We start from the raw sequence: 19,402 nt of genomic DNA, 5'->3' as shown, positions 1-19,402 counted from the left end.
GGGGCGCCTGGGTGGCTCAGATGGTTAAGCGTCTGCCTTCGGCTCAGGTCATGATCCCAGGGTCCTGGGATCAAGTCCCGCATCGGGCTCCCTGCTCCGCGGGAAGCCTGCTTCTCCCTCTGCCTCTCTCTCTCTGTCTCTAATGAATAAATAAATAAAAAAAATCTTTAAAAAAGAAAAAGAATAACTATTATGCAGAAAATATAAGTGGTCCCTGCTGCTGACTTTCTTAGTTAATTGTCAGGGCACCTGAAAGGAGAAGCCTCTCTCCAGTCAGTGTGCACCACCCGAGGGGAGAGCGATACTGAAGTCGCACATTTAAGGCCACAGGGTGTTAGAGCCAAGGTTCTCAAGCTTTCATGTGCTTCAGAATTTTCTGGAGGGCTTGTTAAAAGCAATGGGCTCCACCCCTAGAGTTTCTGAGTTCGTAGGTGTGCAGAAGGGAATTTGTATTCCCTGAAGTTCCCAGCTGAGGCTGCAGCCGCTGGTCTGGGGATGGCATTCTGCAAACCACTGTGCTTACAAGCAGAGATGCACACCAGCGGCCCTAGCCAGGGACATACCCAGCCCAGCCCCGGTCCCAGGTCTTCATAGAGGGGAGCAGCATGGAGAACTTGGTTCTTGGGATTCTTTTCCTGCAAGAGCAGAGCCCAGGACACTTTTGTCACTATGGTCATTTCCATTAATATTGAAAAGGTCAATGAATTAGGGAAGTTGGAAGTTCAGCTTTTACAGGTTAAACAGAGATGGAGAGCTCACGACCGCATTCTCCTGTCTAAAGCACCTAAATAGGGGACGCCTGGGTGGCTCAGTCGGTTAAGCGTCTGCCTTCGGCTCAGGTCATGATCCCAGGGTCCTGGGATCGAGCCCCGCATCGGGCTCCCTGCTCAGCGGGGAGCCTGATTCTCCCTCTCCCTCTGCTGCTCCCCCTGCTTGTGCTCTCTCTCTCTCTGTCAAATGAATAAATAAAATCTTAAAAAAAAAAAAATGAAGCACCTAAATATTTTTAGTTTGTGCTACTGAAATCTTCCACATCCTGAGCTTCCTTTTTTTTTGTAGTGTGTTTAAGAAAATCTTTCATGGGACTCTCTTAATTATACTGCGTATGGACTCACATGGGTTCATTAGGGAGAAAGTAATTTAATGGCAACCCCCAAACAATAAGGACTTTAAAACAGACTGGAAACAGATTCAAGCAAGTCCAAGGAAGCTCAGTGGCAAGAATTCCTGGACTTTTTCATTGGTGTGGTGGAGGTTGCTGCGGTGTTTCTTCCCAACTACTCATTCAGCGACTTCATGCTGGTGACCTTCAATTGTCCAGGCCCGGAGTGTTTACAGCCCAGAAACTGACCCATTGTCAAGTGCTGCAAATCAGAGATCTCTTCTCTGCCCTGCCTGTTAACCTGGTCCAGCACGTTGCTGCCTTTGTTCCCTATCTGCTTTTCTGTCACTCTCTTCATCTTGTTCTGCTTGACAGCTCCATCTTTTTTAAGAATAGGATTTCTTCTTTTGCATGGTTCCTCTAACTTTTCTTCAGTTTTAGCTCTGCTTGAAAATTATCATGTGAGTTTGGTAGATTCCAGAAAGAATTGCAATCTGATTCTATTATTTTTCTTTTTTTCCTCCATGACTCACGGAATAATCTTTGGGTAGGGTCTGTGGATCAGGTGCCCACATTTATATTCTCTGCATCCAAACTGGTGCATTCTTCTGGACCAATATGTTATTTTGGTCCCAATTAAATATTCTGTTCTATTAAGCTCATTGTTTTAGCTTATAGATTTTTGTTTTGCATTTGGACTCTTGCTCAGTGCATTTTTTTTTTTTTAACTGGTCCTATTTCATATGAAAGGATTTACATCATATGTAAATAGGACCTGGGTCTCACAGTCAGTTGAGTGGCTGGCTCTTGGTTTTGGCTCAGGTCATGATCTCAGGGTCCTGAGATGGAGCCCCGTGTTGGGCTCCATGCTCAGCATGGAGTCTGGGATTCTCTCTCCCTCTCCCCCTGTCCCTCCCACTTGTTCTCTCTCAAATAAGTAAAATAATTAAAAAAAAGAAAAGAATTTGCTGTGTGTTTTCTGCCTCCATTGAAAGACACTGATAAAATGATGACTAGGATGGAGTTGGGGATAAGACACCTTAGTGCTGAATAAAGAAATAAATTGACGGAAGACTTTTTCACAAAGCTTGTCTGTTTTACCTTGAGGATGGCTGTCTACTTAGGTACAGTACTGTAGAAATATTTTGTAATCTTGCAGAGTTCAAGATCTGATGGTTCCCTTAAATTCCCTGACCAGAAGCTCAACAATAATTCTTTATTGTTAGGATCAAATTCCATCAGAGCTTCCTGTGACCCCAGTTCCTCCTTCTAGGCCTTCCTGTTTCCTTTAAACTCATGGTGATAGATCTCAGCCAGGCCTGCCACCCTCAGTCCCCCAGGCCATGTGGTGCAGAAGATAAATGATGGTCCATTTCCACTCGGTGGTCATTAAAGTGTGATTACAATGTGACTGCACATGCAGGTTGCCTACTCATTATTTTATAACCTTTGGATAACACAGAAATATGGCATTGGGAGTATTTAAGAGACTGTACCTGTAAAATGGAAGTTAGATTTGGGTAATTTGGCTTGTCAAAGTTGTTTGCAACCGTTAACAGGTAAATATGGCAAGACTGGCTGGGGACTAAGATGCTCAGGGAGCTCCTTATTCATGGCTTTCCCCAGGTCCCAGCACGTCTCCCCCTGGATGGATTGGAAACCATCGGTATCACCTGAGAGCATCTCCCACAAGGAGAAGGGGTGACATGCTTACTAGACATCCCTGGCCTGATGTCATTTGGTTGTCTTTGCAAAAAGCTCTATCCTTTGAGCTGATTGCTTTAAAATGAAATTTTAAATAAAATTTGTGTATGAGAATGCTGATTTTCAACAAACCCCAAAGTGAGTCTTCAGTAGAATTAACTCACCAGTTTGCGCCTTCTGCCACGATAGCAGTGCTCGGTCGTAATCTGTTTCCTTTGTATCTTTAGTTATTTCAACATCAGTTTAATAATTTTTCAGGCTCCTCCCAGTTGCTCAGTTTCCCAGACCGTGTGGACTTCTGTTTTTATTTCATATTGCCAGAATAGAATGACGACCCTTTGGACTTCAATCTTTCAAGACCTTGCCCAGGCTCTGAGATCGCCAACTCCAGACTCTCAGTTCCGTATCTACCAAGCCTTCCACACTGCCCCCTAAATTCCCAATTTCCCACTCCCTTCTCACAGAGACCTTCAACTTCTAAAACTTTCCTGCTCTTCCATTCTCTGCATGCTCTTCTGGGCTCCCTTTTTATCCTAGGCTGTATTCAAACCTTTTTTATTTGCCCTCCAGGCATTTGGACTGCTTTACCCCTCTCTGTCACCCCGCCCCAACCCCTTACATCCTTTTATTTCCTTGAAACATTCCTGTGACTGCACTTGAGACACAGACACACTGGAGGTAGGTGTCGAGCATGCATTTTGCTCATTCTTGTCCTTCCTGTTCAATCAGGCACATGATACTCAGAGTCCTTCCGCAGACCTGGGCTTATAATCTTCCTACCCCAGAAAGTCTCCTCCTTCTGTACATTCATTCATCTACTGTCAGCTGAATAGTAGCTCATATCCAAGAGCCCCAAATTCACTATTTATTCATCCAGAATAAAATAAACATCCTCAAGATGCATTCTTGCATAATTTGTAAGATGACTAATTCTATAAGAAAATGCACAATGAATTCAGCAAGTGTGGGGAGTGTGATTTTCTCACAACCTTACACCATAATCCTTTGTTACCCAATTGGATTACCCTTGGATTCTTATGTTTTCTCCTCAGATCTTTGCACCTTTTAAAGGATGGCATAATGCATGCTTTGAATACATTTCTGATCCAAACTCACATTCATAGAATCAGTATGCAGAGAATCAGGCTCCATTTCACTGAGGTCAGTGGTTGAATGATCTCCTTTTGTATAGGATTTGGAAAGACACCTTGTGATGTCTTTGGAAAGACACCTTGTGATAATAACCATACAATATTTATAACTTTGGGTATAGTAGCTATAGTACTAATAGTTTGTAAACCTACTGGTCATGTAGATAAAAGGAATGGGATAGTACTCTTTTATAAGTTGATAAAGTGAGAGGTTCCTGGGTGGCTCAGTTGGTTAAGCATCCTGACTCTTGATTTTGCTCTCAGGGTCGTGAGAATGGCCTCCGATTCTGAGCTCAGCATGAAGACCGTCTGTCCCTCTGCCTCTGCTCCTCCCCCTGCTCACACTCTTTCTCCTTCTCTCTCAGATAAATAAATAAAAATAAAATCTAAGTTGATAAAGTGATAATTGCATTTTAGCATTTTAATATTGCATTTTATTATTAGTGGGAAGGAAAGCAGTAATGGTAGGAATTTTGTGTCCAGATGGGGGTTGATACTTGTTTAGACATTTTTGTTTGTGTTGTTTTCGGCGGACATCTCTAAAAAATTGGCAGCTAGCACTTTTTTAGTCATTTTGGTTTTAGCATATCTAAAAAATTGGTTTTTGGTCTTTGGAAAGTAGAAGAAAATATCCACTTGAAATGTGCTGTATATAATTTAGTGTCCCTAGTAATTAACATCTTTCTTTTTAAAATAGGAGTTATTTAATATCATGAAATATTTTCATAGGGTATTTTTTTAAAATAAAAGAAATTTTCTGTTTAGAAGATATAAAATTCTGGAGAGATAGATACGAGGTGTCATTTCTTATTCAGTTGGGTGGCATCCTTCCTAGAGTTATTTTCCACAATTTAAATCAAACTTATTTCTATCAATATAACCAGCAAATTAGTATCAGTCAGGATCAGAGATGAAGAGATTACTTGAGTTTTAAAGAGTCAAAAGAAGAGGGAAAATTGTATCATAAAGACATTATAATATAGATTTCCAATTATTATTATTATTTTTTTTTAAGTTTTACATAGGCTCTATGCCCAGTGTGGGGCTGGAACTCATGACCCCGCAATTAAGAGTCACACGTTCTACCTACTGAGCCAGCCAGGTGCCCTGGTATCAGATTATTTTAAATAATGAACCCAGATTTCACCAGCCAAGGCTCATAGGAACAAAGATACGGAGATCACTATAGGTTACTACTAAGGAGTCATGCTGTTACCATATAAAACAACAGAATAGTGAAAAGCCGCACAGCAGAACACTGAATTGACTTGAAGCCTGTGGGAACATGCTAGATTTGGTTACATAAGATAATTGATTTTTCAAATGTGTTTAGTTGAAACCATTTACTGATTTTTTAAATAGAAAATCAGAAAATTCTTCCAGTGCCTGTGAGCATTTCTTTTCATTAGACAACTCCTAATTTTTACTTGAATGACCCAGACATAAAGAATTCCAATAAATCATACAACTTCAGAGAAACAAATTTGACTCGATTCCAAAATTTTTGTGATGGAGTTTACAAACACAGGTTAAATTACAGTGCCCATTAAGTGTCTTGTGAGAGAAAGTTAGCCATTAAGTCTCAAAGGGCATTTATGAAAAAATCCATAAGTCATGCATTGAACAAAACTTTTCCAAGCCCCTGTTACGGTCAAGGCTACTCCGCAAATGATAGGCAGCATGCAAAGGTGAATAAGACATGGAGGCTACAGGGCGCCTGGGTGGCTCAGTTGGTTGAGTGACTGCCTTCGGCTCAGGTCATGATCCTGGAGTCCCAGGATCGAGTCCCGCATTGGGCTCCCTGCTCGGCAGGGAGTCTGCTTCTCCCTCTGACCCTCCTCCTTCTCATGCTCTCTGTCTCTCATTCTCTCTGTCTCAAATAAATAAATAAAATCTTAAAAAAAAAAAAGACATGGAGGCTGCATTCAAGGAATACTTAGTTTTAATGCTACAGCTAGGACAGAAAATTGCGTCACTAAAATGCAGAATTACAATTTTAGCCAAGTGTTTTTATATATATAATTTGTAAGATGAAAATAGCCTAAACTTATCCACTACATCTGGAGCCTAAATCAAGACAGACACGTCTTTATACATACAGGATGATAGCGATTTTTACAGTTACTTAAAACAGCAAATCAGTTTTTTATATTCTTAGTGTATGTAACTTGGGATATGGCCATGCAAGATTGAATTTTCTGCTACTATTGAAAAATCGTCTGCAAGTTAACCACAACCTGATTTGAATCTAAGCAATGTTGATGCATTCTAAATAATTTTAAAATGTTCAGAATGAGACTTGAACAAACTTTTTTGGAAAGAGATTAGATTACGGAAGATCTTGCCATCAGTTGGTTGTGGGATGAATTATCTGTGTTGTAGAGATCTCTTGTGGGTTGCATCCTTCCAGGGAATGGAGAGCAGAAAGAAGTGTCATTGGTAAATAAGCTAGGGAACCTCTGGTGGGAATAAGCCAGCGACCATTTGGAGGGGATGAATATGATGACGTGATTGCTATAATCCAAGCCCTGCCAACCCTTTTTACAATATTCTGTTTCTCCAACTGGGTACATGTACCAGGCAGTGATATGCTGGATTATCCTAAATCAATGGGTAAACGTAGTGTTTCTTCCTGCAAAATTAGTATTGTTGCAAGATTTGGGGTGCAGGGAAGATTTTTAAAATTAAAATAAACACTCATATTTTGCAGGGAAGTGCACTGTTTATGTAAAATATAACAAATTTTCAGTTTGAAATTTAACAAAATTTCATCTTCCTAGTGGTCCTTTTCACTTTTCCACTGATTCTGGTGGGCATGCTGGTTGCCCCTCTGCTCTTAAAGGGACCTGGTTGACATGCTTCCTTACTTGGTCATCAGGATGACCTTGAGGTATTGATCTTGCAGGATTGAAAAACAGACTCAGAGAACGTAAACAATTTGTTCGCCTCCAGGGCTGAGAATCCAACTCAGCTATAGCTCCTTCTCGGACCTGCTTGCCGCCTCCCTATGATTTCATAAGGACTTTTATCTCCAAGGACTTTTATCTCCATGACTTTGCTTAAATGCTGTAACTACTGTTGAGTAGGTATTATAGGTATTATAGTCATTACCATTGTATAAAATGTCAAAGCAAAGTTTGGTGATGATGTGACCTACACAGAAGTATTAAGTGTCAGGGCTGAAGTCTAAATCAGGGTTCCCAATGCCCAGGACAGAGACCTTTGCACCATATTGAAGCAATCAACTAGAACCTGACACTGACTACAGCCCCTTCAGTGCTCAGTCTGGAGACTCACATCCATGCCAGCTGACCAGACATAATTCTCATGCTAGTAATGATAATTATAATGACTATTAGGATGATGCTTTACATTTTCCAAAGCTCTTTTTATATATCTTAGCTCATTTGATCATCCCAATAAGCCCTGTGGCCAAAGAGTTCTGTTAGTCTATCTAAGAAATAGGAAAAGGAATTAACTTCTATTTAGCTTTTACTGGGCACAAGGCTAACATCTTAAAATAGGTAATCTCATTTTATATGCATAATCTCATCATATTGTCATTATGATGGTCGTTTGTTGAGAAGATTGAGGCTCAGTGGAGTTTATCACTGTTTGTGTATCTAGAAAATTTTTTAAAATGCAAATCGAGTAAAGTTGAGCAAAATTCTTTAATGTGCTCATCAATGTCTTTTTTACTATACATTTGTCTTATATAGTTATCTAGTGAAGTCTGCTATTCTGCCTTGCTCAGTTCTCACGGATGTCCCTGAAACAGATGATTTGTCCTTGCTAGTTCATCTCCTTTCGGGCAATGCAGGGCATCTTTCTCTTATTCATGAGGGAGTTCCTGCCTCTGGAAGTTGGAGGGGGAGAAAGGTTTTCAGTTAGAATTACTTCCTTACGAGTAATTTCCTCCCTCTCTTCTATCAGCATATCTCTCTAGGATATTTGAATATAACAGGCTATTTATATTCCAGGTCATAATACACATAAATTTCTATTTCCTGAAATTTCATGCAATGAAACCAAGCAAGAGGGTGTGAGGAAGGTATTTGGGGCCTTGACAATTCCTAGTGACCAAAGCCCACAGTACATAGAATATGAATTGCTCATCCTTCACATTCTCATGAGTTTGTTTGCCCTGTGACCTGCTCATTGACTGGACATCGGATGAGGCGGTTTCTGATTAAAGATAATATGTAGGAAGGACCAAAGTCCACTCCATTTCCTTAGCCTTATGTGGCCTCTCTGGGAAGAAGCAAATATTATCAAAAGGGATAGACCAGGGATAGTTACACATTAAATGCACCAACACTTTGATTCAACTGGAAAGAGACAATTGGATTTAAGTCACATAAACACATCTGTAGGAAAACTTACAGTGTCTGAGAGTCTCACTGAGAGATTTGTGATTTTTTAGCAACATGTTGTTTTACCTGTTTCGTAAAGTAATTGATTAGATGCATTTATAAAACTCTGCGGTACACGTGACTCTTAAAATGCTGAGTGCTTAGTGAGGAATGAGACTTCATTCATCAACACTATCACTGAGTGCCTTCCCTGTGCGTGGGACCTTGGCAGTATAATGGTGATCTGAAAATGTATGACATTAACTTACATTCTCTTTTATGTTTCTAGTCCAGTTGGGCAACGACAAATAGGCAACTAAGTATAAAGTTTGTATACAAGTGCCCAAAGAGTAGAAATAGACAAGAAGTGCTCTGTGGAGTGTATATAGAGTGATGATCACTACCACATAGAGAACTTAGTTCATTTAATTCTGAGAATCATCTTATGAGGGAAGTACCATATCCCTGCTTTACCAAGGACTCTAAGGCACAGAAAAGTTAAGCAACTTGCCCAAGGTTGCAGTGGTCATAAGTGATGGAGTGTGGTTGCAGAGACAGGGAGTCTGGAAGCCCACCTCACGCTCTTCACTCATCTACTACCTGGCTGTGAGATCTAGCAGGGATGGTGAAATGTCTACTTAAAATGTTTAATTTATTGAAGTTTGTCACAACACCAGTTATTACAGACACATATATAAATGATACTTTAGTTTAGAAGCACTACTTTTTAAAAAATTTTCTCAATTTTTACAAAACCTTTTTTTTTCCAAACTCTTTTCATGTATTTTTTACCACAAGGATCTTTATCATTATCAGATGCATGGTTTTTAGAGCAGTTTGCCTTTAATTCCATCTAAGTTGTCTGAGATAAGGCACTTCTTAAAAATGTGTGTAGGGTGCTGTCACTGGGAGATTTATTCCTATACAAAAGTACCCATTTCCTTTTTTTTTTTCATTTGTTCTGTGGTTATATTTTTGTGATCTCTACAATGTAACCACTTACTGTATGCATTTAAAAGTGATTCTTAAGAGTCTTTTCTTTAACATCCAGCACTTGCCATTGTGAGATCAACCCACCAGAAGAATGATGACATTTGTGTTAAACTTACTTAAAAAAAAAAAAAGGACTCCCTTTGGTGGTTTCTGTAAGCCTCTGACATTAACACTGATAGAGGTCATTTCAGGCTATTGGGTCCTTCCCAATCAGTTCATTGTTGTTCCAAATTAAGTAATTGAGAGCCATTTCACAATATGAAAGTCTTGGTGAGAACTTCATTCTAAGAAGGCCCTTTACGTGTGGGCAAGTATGGTAGCCCGATGAAGGGATTTACTGAGACAATCAAGAGAGATAAAAATCTCATATACATGTGAAAGAAAAGAGTTACAGAAGGACACATGAAGAAGGAAGTTTTCAGACATTTGTAACTGGTAAACATGAAGAAAAGGTTAAGAGGATATTTGAAGTCTCTCTGATGACCACGGGTAGCATATAGTCCTCCACATGTGACAGATACTCGTGCTCACTGCTTGTATTTTTTTTTAATGATTATTTATTTTAGAGAGTGAGGGGAAAGGGCAGAGCGAGAGGGTGGGAGAGTCTCAAGCAGACTCGTGCTGAGTGCAGAGCCCAACGCGGGGCTCAAGTTCAGGTTCCTGAGATCAGGACCTAAGCCAAAACCAAGAGTCAGATGCTTAACCAACTGTTCCCCCGCAGGCACCCCATGTGCTCACTACTTGTAAGTGGGAAGTTCAGTGGCATGCTCAGTCACCTTTCCTTGATGCCCAAGCCTAAGCCCTTGTATGCTCTTTGCTTGGTAGAGCTCTCCTGTTTCTGCTTTTGCCACATCACCTATTTTATATGCTTCACAGGCTGGCTGCACCCGTGTTTATAAAAATGATACATGGGATATAACTTCAAGGCAGGATTGTACAAAAAATAAACCAATTTGTGTGTGTGAGAGATACGGTTTTTGGCAGATACTTTGAACTTTTGGAGAATAACAAAGGCATTCGATAAAATGGGAGGGAGGCTGTTGATGGAGTCTCTTCTTCGGTCTCCAGTCCCTCTGGCCCTCCCCAGTGTAAGTCCTTCCTACCTTTGGCCTGGACGAGTTCAGCACCTGCACCTTGAGTGCATCCCCGCCAGGCAATTCAGTGAAACTGCAGAGCTTTTTACAGAGTCAAACAAATGTTAAAAGTGCTATTGTTTATATGTATATAGACAACAAATAAAAAGAAAACTATATTATGCATAGACATTTTGGAAAAATGGAAAAGGAAAAAAATAAAGAAAAACAGTTATCCCAAGCTTCAACACATTAATGGCTGCTAACATTTAAAAAAGTATTTCCGTGTATTTTTTCATACACATGATGTACAATTCTTTCATTTTGGGGGAAGATATATATTGAGTTGAAAAATGTACCAGGGATTGTGCTAGTCACTCGAGGTTAAAAAAATAAGATTCCTGCCCTTAATGGGACTCGCTTTTAGTGCATTAGATGATGGACAAGTGAAAAATAATTAAAACAGTTACAAATACTATAACTTCTATAAAGGAAATGTGTTAAAATGAGCGATTAAATGTGGGCCTATTTTAGGAAAAACAGTAAAGAAAAATGACTATATGATCCCATAGATAGTAAAAGGAGGAACCGTTTTAGAAATCTCTTTGCCCAGTGTTCATTTCCTACTTGCAGGAACAGCATTTCACTTTCCTTCGGGGAAACAGTCCCCTCCTGTGCATGATCAGTGTTCATCATTCTGGTACTTTTGGCCCAGGCAGGTCTGCATATTCCACACCTCTGGCTACAATAATTACTTTGAAGATGGACATTTAACCCAAAACAGGAAAATGAAATTGAATTCTTGGCCTCCAGTTGGATCTGTTAGGGAAGAAAATTTCTCTTCCTATGGGGCTAAGTGGTAAGGATCTAACTGCGGGGCATCCAAGGACCACAGGGAAGTGAGAGCCTGTTTGAGAAAGGAGCCTAGTGAAGAAAAAAGGGATGTTACCTATGTGCAATGGAGCCCAGTGAGATTTTCAGTTATAGGATTCATGTCTTATAACTGTCCCTCTCCCTCTGGTTTTATAAAAATCTAATTAAGTTGATTTCAGAGACGATATGTTTTGTATCCGATATGTTAAATTTGAAGTAATGTAGGTGATCCAAATTGGATCTCTCCATTCAGTTGCTATGATGTAGGACTGTGCCTTTGCAGTAAGAATGTGGCAAAATTATCCTGTTTGTCAGCTTATGTATATTAATAGGTCTAGTTTTAGTAATGAGTAGATAAGATATTCTAGGGTGAGAATAAACACCCAAATACCCAGATCCATACACTCACAGATATGCAATGTACAGGTATTTTAATGTATGTATATATAAAATATGTACATACATAAACATATTCTATACGTATTATCTGTCTACATCTGCATATACCCACATACATACACATTTGAGTGTGTGTGTGTGTGTGTGTGTGTATTCTGGCTTTTAACCCCCTGTGGAACAACATGCATAACTGTGCATGTGCTCTGTCTCTCTCTCTCTGTCTCTCTCTCTCTCACTCTCTCTCTGGAGAGAAAGAGAACCAAGCTCTGATCTAAATTTAGTGTTCAGACAAGAAAGAAATTTTTCAAAGAAAATAGAGATTGAGGAATAAAAGAAGTTGGTGGAAAATTTCTTTCCTTTAGAAAAAAGGAAAGAAAGATTTTAAGATACAGTTGGTGGCCAAAATTCTTTAGCATCTTCCATGGTGGGGTCAGGATCTGCCATTATTTTCCTCCCTCTAATTATCTGCTCTAGATCTTCATTTCTGCCTCTCCCAGTGGGCTCAGAGATGGTTTTGCTCTTGGCAAAAGGTCCAGGCTATAGATCGCCGAGTTTCGCTGGGAACTGATCTTCAGATGCTGGAACAGCACGTTTCCCTGGGTGTGCGCTGGACCATCTCCCAGTTCTTGCGCTGACCTCCACTGTTCCTGAATCAAGTGTGGCTTTTGGCTTTGGTGCCTACCTGACAACTTGAACCTAACATTTTTTGATTGGACTGGTTTGTCTGATCTTCAGGATGCATTGTCTTTGAGACTGACATCATCCTGTCTCTGGTGCTCCTTAAAATTTTACCCTTGTTGCTTTAGTCCTCCTTGCCTTTGTGTTTGTTGATCCTTTGTGTTCATTCAGCACTTATGGTTTGATGTGGAATTACAAAGTATGAGGAATAAAGACAAGTAACATGTCACTGGTGACCAATAATAATGCAATGTCAAGAGAGGGAAGGTATTAGCTACACTGAAAAACATTTGATTTTTTTAAAAGGTTTTATTTATTTATTTATTTGAGAGAGAGGGAGAGAGAGCACAAGTGGAAGGAGGGGCAGAAGGAGAGGGAGAGAGACTAGAAGATTTTCCAATGCGGGGCTCGATCCCAGGACCCTGAAACCATGACCTGAGCTGAAGTCAGATGCTTAACTGACTGAGCTACCCAGGTGCTCCCAAAACATTTGATTTGCATCACATTGTAGATCATCTAAATGGAAAGATTTACTAAAGGGGTGGTTCTATATCTGTGGTTGCAGTAAAGCAGTACGGAAGGAGCACTTTTTGTTTTTTTCCAGAAGCTCCTAAGCAGAGGGTGGATGTAGCAACTAGCCAAAAGGGAACACAAAATTGATTGGGATGCCAGACAGGAGGCATATAACACATGATGTAGTAGCAATTGCACAAGTTCCCCTCGTAACATCTGATCACAAACCCTATGTAGTGTATATTTAAATCTTTTAGGAATCATGACATGAATACGCCCTCCCCACGTGTTAACTTGTCAACCTACACTGAGCCTTGCCAGAGCTGTCCGGCTGATCCATGGGCAGGGGCTGACGTAGAAGTCCAGACTCCGAGAGCAAGTGGGAGGTCGAGAATGAAATGTGGGGCTGGGTTGAAAGGAGGGTGGATCAAGAAGTCAGAGGTCAAAAGCAGTGGAAGGTCAAAGCTATGTAATATCTCAAAAGCCCAAGACCACATGCAGTTTGTAGGTCAGAAGAGGGCAGTCCACAAAGCAGGCAAGTCAAAAGGCAGGAGGGGACAGGGAAACAGGTAGACGTGATGCACGCCAGAGTCCTCATTCACTCCTCACTCTTGAAAGAACAAAACTTGATATTTGGGTGGAGGGCAGCCCCAAGCTTGGGGACTTGGGACAGGCATGAGAGGTCAGATCTTCATCAGTTGGATTTCCTTCAATCTTAGTGAAGGAGAGCAATGGGGACATAATAGCTAGCCCACTCACCAGGACGCCAGATGCACAAATAAATTCAGACATAAACACGAATCAACGTCTACTTCTAGTGAACTTTTGTAGCAGTGGTCCACATCAAGGGATCCATTCTCCTTGAGGCTCATTTATTATGTTTCTTTCTATCAGCTATTTTAAGTGAAAGCTTCTTAGGGAAAGGAACTGTCTCGTGGGCTTAGGTGACAAGTACTTTACATAGCTTACTTTTCCCATTCTTTGAGGTTTAGTCTATCCTCATGTTGGGATGAAAGATGGTAATTGATCTCTCCAAAGATCTTCTACTAGTAAATGGTAGATTTTTGAAAGACCCGTTTTGATACTTCTCACTCAAAAGGCCATAAATAATTTCAGATTTACTGGTTGGCCTCAAAGCATCTTGGCAAAGGAGAGTTAATTTAGCTCTAGTTAAATTTAGTTAATTTAGGTCTGATCAACACCCTGTAAGGAAGCTGCTGTCAGATGAGTGGCTACTGTTTCATGTGTTAAATGGCCAGAATTAGGCTACCTATATGTGTGGAAACCTGAAAGAAGCAGTACATAACCTGCATCCTAATGCAGTGGTAGAAAAATCACACTTAAACCCTGAAGTACTTGGTTGCTCTGAATGAAGGTGGTTAGAAGTTCCTCAGATTGAAGAAGAAAACAATGGAAGAAGACCCAAAATATTGTCCCAGGTAACCCCATAAACCGCTTGGATCATTACAGACCACTATTCAAATGACGGAGCAATGCCCAACCTATCCTTTCAAAGCAGATCTAACACTGACTCAGGAGCAGATACCATTCATCTGCTTTCCCAACATGAATTGTTACATCTCTGCATGATACTGTTGCATTTATAGCTCAAACTCCGTTAGAATATCCTTGCGGAGAAAGGGGACAGCTCTTGTTCCTTAAGGTATCCTAATTTGCTATAATATTGCCAGTCCTCTGATAGTCTGAATCATTGTTACCTTTGGGAGGGTTGATGAGGCTTCCTTGGCCATCTCTCCAAATGCTCTCATCAAACTGGGCTTGCCTTAAATTTCACTAGAGAATATCATATTTTTGGTCCACGTCTGCACTCCTGCTGTGTGGTTCGGAAATGGGCTTGAGTCTGCCCCGCCCCGTGGAATGTAACACAGCGGAGGCAGATACTCCAGCAAACTCACATCTCTCCTGCCCTGTTCTTCTCCGTCCCAGACTCCATCCTAGTTTGCAGTGGAATACCAAAGCAATGCAGCCAAACCTGGTCCCCAGAGTTTTTATTGCAGTGTAGAAATACTGTTCGTTCTCATATTAAGAGAACAGAACTGAATTCAATGGATCTCTTATAAAGTAAGGTCAGTAAGTATGGCAATTTGTATTTCTTCAAAATGCTTATATTTTGTGATAGTTATCTGGAGGGAAAAAAGGATGTGTATCTATCCTGTTTTTCGTTTCAATTAATGGACTTTTCCCACGCTTTGTGCCTCCAAAAACTTGCCTCATTATCGTAAACCATTCTCCTTGTCTGCCTATTTAATATCAGCTACACTCTGAGGAAAAACAAAATGATTCCAGGATCTGTGGGCCCTTTCTTAACAGTGAATTTTGATGTTTGGAAATAATTTTTTTTTTTTTAAATATCCCGGACCTTAACAATTTAGACAGCTGCCCACTCTATTCATTTCAGTGTCTTGACTCCTTCACAGCGATCTTTTCTCGATTACCTTTCCTACAAAATACAAAACCGTATAGTTTATTTTTTTAGTGAGATTAACTCAATTCCTGGCATGACTTTATCATCTTGGCTGATTGTGTGCTCTCTCACATTGTAAATTAGACTCTCTTTATTATATTAAAGGTCAGACAGAAACCTCCATTTTCTTAGTTGTGTGTGTGGTTTTGTTGTCGTTGTTTTGTCTTGTTTTGTTTGTGAACAGACTCTGAGCTATTCCCCAACTCACAACAGTTTACGGTCCTTGAGGTCAAGACCATTCCCGCTTGCCACTTGCAAATATGTTTCTACTTGCCATTTTAAAATTACTGTTGCCTTTGGATGTGGGAGAATGTCTTCCTTTGTCAAAGTGGCAGTGGGAGGCACAAGTGACAATCCCCTTCCCTTACGATTGGGGACTGCACAAAGCTGTCAGTTTTCAAAATGACACTGCGCCACGGCTTTTCTTTAAGATGGTACCTTTCATTTTTGACTTCTGCTGTTGCTGACAGTTGAAATGGCAGCAGGAGGCAGAAACTAAAGTAAGTTCTCTTGGCATTTGCCCTTAGGTAGAAATTAATAATAGAAGAAGCGGGCCCGTGCTTAAAAACAGTTAGTGGCAGATGTCATGCAATGGGCTGTGACCAATCCCCTAATGAGGTGACCCAAACTGTCCATAATTTTCCAAAGCTAGTCTTAATTCTCAAACTCACTTCCAATGTTAATTTGTGTTCTTACACTTGGAGAACCTTTGATATGTTCTGGAATCTTATGTTCTGCTCCAAGAACTGTGTCCCAAATTGCATCTCCGTTTCTCGCTAAATCCTAAATTACTTGGCTGCTTTGAATATCATAAATTGTGCACTATGTTTTTTCTTCTTACTCCATGTTCCTGATTTCTGATGAATTAATATTCACTTCCTCCCCCCGCCATGTAATAGCCTGATGCGACAGCAGAATGTGAACTCCATGGCTTTACAGATTTATTGGAATTGTATAGACTCTCCTAGCTTACTAGTTTATTTATGAGTTGCTGGATTTTATTGTATCTCTTCTTCGTCTGATGCCTACTAGTTCTGCACCATCAGCTGGTTTGTCTAATATTTGCGTTTCCTTTCTTTGTGGATGGATGCTCTATTCCCAGGGCTTGAGATCTGGACATATGATAGAATTTAAATGATCCTCTCCCAAACCCCATTTTGCTAGTTGAATTCCCATATTCAGCTCTGGGAATAAGCCAGGGCACTTAGCTATGTGGTTATGTATGAGATATACATTCTGTCTTTTTGCTCAATAAATTTTCGTATCAGTTCCTCCGGTACTTGAAAAATGCCTTTGCATGTACTTTAAACTCCTACACAATCTCCCTTTCCTGACCCATCGCTGATGTATATTGATTTATTTATCACTTCCTTAACTTCATTTTATAATCTTTTTAGCCCTCCCAAATGCCTCTTTCTCAAACTTGATTACTTCTTGTTTTTCTTATTTAGCCAATTTGGTCCATTTTACTCAGGATATTTTCCTTACTAGATGAGCCTCCTACCTCTGAGGCAAGATAAATGACCCTTGAACAATTCCTATTTCCTTTGGTTTGTACAGATTCTTGATCACATATTTTTAATTCTGCTCAATTTGTGTAGTTTTCCAAATATTTTTATGTAAGCAATTTACCCATTTAATGTGACTTTGATAAAAATTGATTATAGTCAGTAGTTTAGCTTTTCTATTATATATTCCCATCATTCATATTACTACAAGTCATGTTAGGGGTTGTTCCATTTTTACCATCTTACATTAAGAAAGAGTATTTTCCCCATACCCACAAGTTACTCATAAAATTTTTACTTTAAATTAGACCTGGATTACCTCTGATATTTTGGTTTGCAGCAATACACTGATATGCCCTTATTAATTTTATGAAAATAATTGCCTCCATTGCCTGTTTTTTTCTTTGTCTATATTGGTTTCTTTATGAGGAAAGGTGATCTCACTATTTGCCCTAACACAGAGGTTCCACAGCTTGGTTGTGTAGAAGAGTCACCTTGGAAGCTTTGGAAAATTGCGGATTCTCAGGACTCATTCTAAATTACTCATCTGAACTTCCTGGTAAAGATCCCAAGAAGCTCTATTTATAATAAGCCCCCACTGAGAATCTTAGGTGAGTCAGTCAGGGACAAGCATTCGGGAATCAATGCTAGATGGTTTTCCATTTGGGACTAAGCGTGTTTAAATAGTTGAGGGAAATAAAACAACGAAGATGGGAAACATTCTCACATTTATGAGATTCTCCATTACGATCACATATTTGGTTTTTAGACTCCCCTGCAGAACTGTTATTTCTTTGAGGTCAGGAGCTGTGGCTTGCTCATCACTAAATCCTCATACTTGGTCTCCGTCTTGACACGGGAGGACATTCCACACAGGTTTGTTAAATATAGAAACTCTCTGAACTGCTTCTTATCAATGGGCATGGCTTCATGAGACTCCATCAGGACAGTTCCATTTAAAATGATGGATTATCAAAACCGAAGAGAGAAATAACTTGCTCGGCAAAGACGGGTGAGTGGGAAGAACCCATGAGAGCGGAATTGGGGAGGGAGATAGGTAGATATTGAAGGCGTACAGGAAATGATTCTGAAGGAATTAAAATTCAACATAGAATAGCCACTGCCATCTAAGATCACTTAGAGACAGTATCCGAGTGTGTTGAATGTCTCACGGGTGTAACAGGACAGCACTCCCCGCAGCTACATTGTCTTGTCTGTTGCCTTCAAAAATGGATTTTGGTGACATAAAGACAGATATCCTTGGGGAGGATTTTAAATTTCATTTTATATCCCCGGGGAGAAAAGCACAGGAATAGAAGGCGGGAGGTGAAAGCATCATAATACCTGAATGTCATTTTAATTCCTTAGTTCCTGCATCCGTTAACCAGTGAGGCTTTTATCGTGTGTGTGGTGTGTGATCTGTTCTTCAGCTTCATCTTGGGAAGCAGATCAAACAAAATCTTTTCAAGATTTGTATATATTAGCATGAAATTAGTGCATCAACTCCGCAATTTCTCAGGAAGAAGTGCATCTCTAATCACCGAACAACACCAAATCAATAACGAAGAGCTCTCATCAGTACACTGTGAGAAAACGAGCTAAAATATACCAATTTCAGCTTAGTACCTTCTGTTCCAACCTCACCTGTGGTTTGCACTCTTGTAACACAGGTATGCTGCAGAGTTTTGTTTAAGGCTGCGGACACGTCACTGCAAGAGGGCTGTGTTTCCAGGTGGCATCTCTAAATAGGCTTCACCTTACTGGGGAGTAGGACTGTCGGTCAGCAAACGAGCAAAATAGAGGAGGTGTGATCCGGACGTTTTCCCAGCCTTTGCCAAACTTCCTAATTATTCGACTTCCTTTAACCAATGAAATGTCAGCAGATGGGATGCAAGTGCCTACCTGGTGGCGGCTTTAAGAGTGTAGGCCATTTGCCACTCTTTCTTTCTCTCCCATTCTCACCAGGACCTGCTCTGCAACCTGGGGTCAGGAGCTCAGACCGAGGCATCCTGCAACGCACATGTAGTAAGGGCTAGTAATGAACTTTACTCTTTAAACCTCTGAGGGACGCCTTGGTGGCTCAATCAGCTAAGCATCAGCCTTCTGCTCGGGTCATGATCTCAGGGTCTTGGAATTGAGCCCCACATCAGCTCCCTGATCAGCGGGGAGTCTGCTTCTCTCCCTCTGCCTCCGCTCCCCCCCCCCCACTTGTGCGTGCTCATGCTCTCTCTCTCTCTCAAAATAAATAAGTAAAACCTTAAAAAAAAAAAAAAATAAAGCCACTGAGATGGCCGGTGCTTTTGGTTACTGCATCATTACTTCAATCATCCTTATTGAGACAAGGGGTATATAACAGTTCGGCAATTCACTAGTTGCTAGTGCAGAATGTTTCAATAGGTTTAGTTCAGAAAATACATTTGCCCAAGGGTTCAAACATATTGCAAAATTTAACCACGTAATGTCAACCTCTTTAAAGAAAAATAGGTAATATAAAACCTTTTTCAATGACTACAAAATATAAAATCATAACATAACATAACATAACATAACATAACATAACATAACATAACA

This window comes from Mirounga leonina, unplaced genomic scaffold (genome assembly GCF_011800145.1).
Source record: "Mirounga leonina isolate KUSES-001 unplaced genomic scaffold, KU_Mleo_1.0 Mir_128, whole genome shotgun sequence".
NCBI classification, from domain to species: domain Eukaryota; kingdom Metazoa; phylum Chordata; class Mammalia; order Carnivora; family Phocidae; genus Mirounga; species Mirounga leonina.
This window is presented reverse-complemented; position numbering follows the sequence as displayed.